Source organism: Podarcis tiliguerta, assembly GCF_965153285.1.
Source record: "Podarcis tiliguerta genome assembly, chromosome: 11".
Lineage (NCBI taxonomy): Eukaryota > Metazoa > Chordata > Lepidosauria > Squamata > Lacertidae > Podarcis > Podarcis tiliguerta.
The window spans coordinates 48632439-48638438 of NC_139544.1; the positions used below are offsets into that span (position 1 = coordinate 48632439).

Below are 6000 nucleotides of genomic sequence, written 5' to 3' on the forward strand. Positions count from 1 at the left end.
AGGATGCCTTCAAGGTGTGAGCGACCTCACCCAGTGGCCCCATCTGACAGCAAGACAGTGATTCCTGGCCTTTGGGTCTTTTCAATCCAGCTCCACTCTAATTGGGGCTGCGAAAGTTACGCACCCATTACCTGGGAGTAAGCGCCATTGCAGAAATCCTGAGTAAAAGCGCGCAGGCCTGCGCTGCACCAAGAGGCCCAGGAAGGGCGCCGCGGGCGAGAGCAGGAGGCTGCGCCAGTTTTGGGAAAACAAAAGAGGCCCAGAAGGTATACATGGAAGAGGCCATTGTGCTGCAGTCTCCTGCGGGTTCTTTCCGCACGCAAGAAATACCCGCTTTATAGGCTGTGTGCATGGGGCCGGGGGGTGGGGAGGAGGGAGCGGACATGGCCTCCTAATGCATTTAACGTTAAGAGACACGCACACAAAGAAAGGCCCTCCCCAGGAAAATCGCTTGGCCCCATATCCGGCTGCAAAGAAAGCACTTTAAAGGGGGGCTGTTTAAGCACACACGCTTTATTTATTTTTAAAAAGCACACAACGGCGTTTGAAATTTAGCCAGGAGAAGGCCTCCCTTCCATGGCTTGGCGATGCAGGCCAGCTCCAAGATGCCCCCGGCAGCAATCCCTTCTCCCGGGTCTGCAGCGCGCGGCAGAGGCCTAATCTCCGGCGCCTTGCCTGTTCCCGGGCCAGCTCCCGGGCTGCAGAAAGGCTCCAGCGGCCTTCCTGCCTGGCAAGCCCCGGCTTCATTCCCTAGCTTCTCCCGCGCGGCTGCTGCAAGTGCTCTGCAGCTTCGCCTCGCTTCACCACCACCACCCGGCCAGGACGGTTCCTCCTTTCCATGCCGCGTAGGCGCTGCAGCGGCAGCTCCGGAGAGGAACCAAGCGTTCGCTGCTTTTGGATTTTCCTTCCCTTGCAAGCTCCTGCAAATATCCAGGCGGGAGGGAGGGGGTGTTAAAATAGCATGTCCTGTGTATTTTATTTTTTAAAAAAAGGGTTCTCCCGTGGGAGGTGCGTCAGGCAGAGGCCCCACCAGGGTGGGAAAGAAAAGAGGCAAGGAAGGGAAATCAGCACCATCATCATCATCATCATCGCCACCAAAAAAAAACAACCACCGCCTCTCCTTTTTTTCCTCTCTCTCTCTCCCCGGCTCTCCCCGCACCGCATGCAAACTGCTCACACCCCCATGCAAACAGACCTGCTGCTGCTGGTAGCCTTGGGCAAGAGGCCAGTGTGCTGCCACCCGGGGAGGGGCTGTTCCTGCAAGGGGTGCTTTCAGGCAGACATGTTTAAGAGCTCACTGCTCTCTCTCCTTTGCCAAGAGGAGCCTGCAGAGAGGAGAGAGAGCGAGAGAGAGAGAGGCCTGGCTTTAAAAAAGATGGTTGCACATAATGGCAGGCAAGGCAGGCAGAGGGGGAGAGCGCGCGCGAGGCTCTTGCAAGGACTAGGAGGGGGAAAGGTGGGGGTGGGGGATGCCTCTGTGGCTTGGAAAAAGGGATGGAGGGATGGATGGCTGGGGTTGGGTAGGTGGGTGGGTGGAAGAGATCTCCCCTGTGGATTCAATTTAAAACTTGTCACCAGGGTGTGAAGAAAACGGAGGCGAGGGGGGGAGAGAAGGAAGGGATTTATTTTTTCCCCCTTTTATTGGTGGTTCGTCTCTAGAAGCTTCTCTCCCACCCCCCCACTTTAGAAATCAGGGGTTCCCTCTTGTGGAGAAAGGATTTAAAAGCCATTCCCTTCCCCTGGCATGTTTTAATTACAGGCAAGGAAGAAAAGGCGAAGCTCCTGAGGTGAAGAAAAAAAGGGACCTGCAAAAAGGCTGCAATGTGCAGGGACTGCGATGCTGGTTGCGTTTTGCAACCTTCCTGAGGAAACTAGATTGAGCAGGCCGGAGTTGGGCTGACAAGGAAACAAAAGTAAAGAGGTTCCCCCCCTCCCCTCCACCCACCTTCCTTGAGGTAAAGCTCAATTAAAATGTGTGTGTCTGACATGCCTGTGTAGTATAAATCTGAATAATTTTATATTTTATACCTTAGGTTGGAAGGTGGGTGAGGTAGATACACACACATCCACGTAGATAACAAACATGGATATATAATTCAGGTGAACAAAGAATGATGGATTTTCCTCAGACTGATATTCTCAGGGGTTTGGGGCAGGGCAGTTGTGCCCTGTTTTTAAAAGGCTCTGTCTAGTGTAAAGAGTAAAATAACAATCTGGTATGGGAGCAAATAGGGATGACGAAGCAGAAGATGGAAGCAGGTTTCGCTTCAACCCTAGTTTGGGCCTCATGAAGAAGTCTTGAGGAATAAGGGCAGAAGAATAATGTATGTGAGCTAGCCCACCACTGGTTCTAATTTTACTGGCGTGTCCACATTAAGCGTGCTCACATTTGCTGCTAACAACCTGCTTCTGTGGAGGGTTTATCTTAGTTCACTCTTACCTTGTTTTATACAGCAAATGTGCCAGTGTTAAAATCATAAGGATGTCTTTGGGAGCATAATTCATGTGGCTCAATAAAAACAAGACATTTTAAACCCTTGATTTAACCCACCCCCCCCCCACATGTACACCAATATTTTTTTCAGCGCTGCACCATGGAGGCAAGGAAACAATTTCACTTTTATTTTCTTGGCCCATTCTCAAGTGAGTCTCTTGACTACTTCACTGATAAGCATCTGTATTCTTGGAAAATTAGGTTTTCTTAACTGACAAAGCAGCAGCATCCATCAACTATGCATCACAGCAGTTCTCAGTCCTTTTGCAATTAATCTGCATGTCAACACCTTTTTTGTTCTGGGAACTGCATTGCCTGTTTTTCCATAGCATAAATGCAGTGCCCATTTCCCCAACCTCTCTTTCTATAGGTGCATTTTCTCTCTCTCTTGCATGCATATATTTGCATGCATGCCATGCGTTAGGAGCCAAGGAAAATTCCTAGCATCAAGCCATGGGTGTGTGGGGGGGTGACAGGGGAGCAGCTGCCCCCCATCAATAAAATTGAATACAAATACATAGCAAACAGGTTCTGCCCCCCTCTAAAAAAGGCCTGCCCCCCTAACAAAAATCCTGGCTATACCCATGCATCGGGTCGCCATATTTGCCAATTTTGCCCAATATTGTCCTATTTAGCAGCTTTCCAGGGGATCAGGCAGAGAGGGTTATTTCCTGTCGCCTGACCCTTCTTAATAGAGAAGCTGAAGATTGACGCTGGGACCGTCTACATGTAAAAGCATGTGCTTACCGATTTGCTAACAGGTAATTTGCATCTGCAAATTGAAGCCAGTCGGTCTCAAAACTTCAATGAGTTAGGGATATTTTCTGCATGTGAAGATAGGCTCTGGCACATTGAGGGGGTGAGATCAATGTGGGTCCAATGGTCAAGAAGGTGGTCACTGCACATGCAGTAGAGGGAAATGAATGACTGGCATTTGAAGGGTCTCTGGTTCCCCACCTCTGAGTTAATACCATATTCTACTCAAAGCTGTTTCTCTATCAATACCTAATTATTGTGAGACTTGGACAGACCCAATGCGACCATTAGGAATACTTGGGTAAGGTCGGCGGTTCAGATTGGCGTGATGGGGTGAGCTTCCGATGCTCTGTCCCAGCTCCTGCCAACCTAGCAGTTCGAAAGCATACCACCATGAGTAGATAAATAGGTACTACTGCGAGAGGAAAGTAAACAGCATTTCTGTGTCCAACACGGTGTCCCATTTCACCAGAAGCCTTTTAGTTATGCTGGCCACATGACCCAGAAAAGCTGTCTGCAGACTGCTGTCAACAAAATCTGCCCTTTTTCCCTTATGGGGTATCCAAGAGCCTGTTTAGCGTCCTTAAGTGGGTTCCCTATTGGTAGGAGAAAATAACAGAGGCCAACCAGAGAATATTGAGAAGCAAAGCAGCTAGTAAGCCTGTTCCTTATTAAACTGTTGCAACAGGGTGCTCGCTCACCAACATGCAGGAGGGAGGAGGACACCAGAACACTGGTGTGCAAGCTCTTATATAGACTCTTGAAATTGCCCACCCTGTAGCCCAAGACCACCCCCCAATACATCATACATAAATCACTGAAGGGGCTGTCTACAGCAGAAATTCTGTCTGCCAGGACCTGATAATGGTCACTGGTTGCATTACTTGGGCAGTCTGGCCATTCTTTTGTGATGGTAAATACTCAGTTCCTGAATCCAGGTCACAGGCTCACCCTATTCATACAGAGATACGCCCTTAAGACAGGATTTGTGAGCAAAGAGACAATGGGGGGGTTTTCCCATTTCCTTCCTCCTTGCAGAGAAACATTTGAGGTCAATTTGCGAGAATCAAAATGGTTTCAGGACTGATTTCCTGTACTGTTTCAGACATGTGGTTTATATATTTATGCATGTGTTTGCCTGGTACATTTGTGAACATTTCTATATTTGACACCTTAAATTCTTATAAAAAGACAGGCTCCCTCGGCCTTAAAGCGGAGATGAGCGCCACACCCCATAGTCAAATTCAACTGGATTTAACCACCTACAGATCCTTTCCCTTTCCCTTTTACTACTTGGGTAGCAGCCAGGGCCAAGGTAACGTGGGGACAGAGTCATTTTGGAAGGTGAAATAAATGAGCATATTGTTGTCCATTTGAACTCTAAATTAAAACAATTATTAAAAAGGAGTCTTTAGACAACCAAACCCTTAAATTTCCCCATTTCAGTTTGTCAGATAAACACACAAGTTTATTAGTAGCAGCACCTTTCTTGAAGCTGTATTTTAGAAAGAAAACCCTCACCTCATCTGCCCCCGCATTTTTGGTGGACTAACAAACGTGTATGTTTCATTAAATTTTACCTGGAAGTCAAAAATATTTCTATCAAGCATCTTTAAAACTTTTATTAAAACAGCAGTAGACTAGAAGCTTAATTGCTAACTTGGGGCATGTTCCCAAAGCGATCAGCGTTGTGTTATTATTTACAAACTTAAACAATATATTCACTACTGTTTGTGAGAGGCCTTTAATATGATTTTTAATGTGCTTTGTATTACTTTCTAAGATTTCGGAAAAAGACAAGATTGCCCTTAACTACCGATCTCCCCCTGTAAAGGGTATCAGTGGCGTAGCGTGGGGGGTGCAGGGGGGGGGCCGGGCGCAACAGCTGGGGGGGCGCACTCGCAGCTCTCTGGCTCACTCGGGTTATGCGGCGCAAATTACTTGCCTTGCCCCGGGTGTCGACAATCCACGCTAGGCCACTGAAGGGTATGGTGTGAAGACAGGAAGCAGCAACCTAGAGCTGTTCAGTGCGTAAGTGTGAGGTGAGCCGAGTCTGTTTCATAACAACAGAAAAGTGGATCACAAACATGACCCATCCTTTTTAGGATGAACTCCCAGTACATTTGCGGTGGCAGTAAGACCAAAAAGCTTTGGCCAGTGCTTTGAACAGAATGTGCACACTAGAACAGATTTTCCCAAATTGCGGTCCATGGGCCGATCTTCGTTCAGGTGGTTTGCAACATGTCCGTGGATTTGTGGTGAAGACAATATGGCACATCCATCAGCTTAGTTAATATTGATTTTTAACTGTATTTTAATTGCTGCCGTTATTTCTTAACGCTGCATTTTATTGCATTAAGGTTTGAATTATTTGGAATACAATAAAATACAGCATGTAACAAAAGCAGCAATGAAAATTTTCGCAGTTTAAAACCATCTAGCATGGCGCATTGCAATTGCTATACAGTAATAGGCAGAAAAATCATTAAGTGGTCAGCCGCGTTTGGTTAGAGCATGGTGCCGATAATGCCAAGGTTGCAGGTTCAATCCCAGCATGGAACAGCTGCATAGTCTGCATTGCAGTGGTCCCCAGGCTCCCAACTCTACAATATGATTCTATGGCCCTTGGCAATCTCTTGAGTGGTCCATGGAGGGGTGGGGGGTGGGATTTGGGAACTACATGCTAGAATATTCTCTGAATGAGCAGAGGTTCTGTGACATATATTCAAGGGTCTCTTGGCAGATGAGTT

At 47.5% G+C, this 6000-nt stretch overlaps 1 protein-coding gene and 1 long non-coding RNA gene across 3 annotated transcripts in view; one reads left to right on the plus strand and one right to left on the minus strand.

Moving 5' to 3' along the window:
- ZNF532 (zinc finger protein 532) overlaps positions 1 to 1317 on the minus strand; it is a 56852-nt gene extending 55535 nt beyond the window's left edge. Inside the window, exon 1 of one of the 2 annotated variants that reach the window (XM_083402656.1) lies at positions 1196 to 1317. The gene's annotated coding sequence lies outside the window, so the exon portion shown is untranslated. Of the gene's footprint in view, positions 1 to 131; positions 240 to 1195 lie in introns of those variants that run through there. The other variant, XM_083402663.1, reaches the window with a different exon arrangement.
- Positions 1263 to 5089, plus strand: LOC310659593. Its single transcript, XR_014502838.1, has 3 exons — positions 1263 to 1395; positions 1760 to 1955; positions 5034 to 5089. It is a non-coding gene; the product is annotated as an uncharacterized lncRNA (long non-coding RNA).
- The last annotated feature ends 911 nt before the right edge of the window (positions 5090 to 6000 follow it).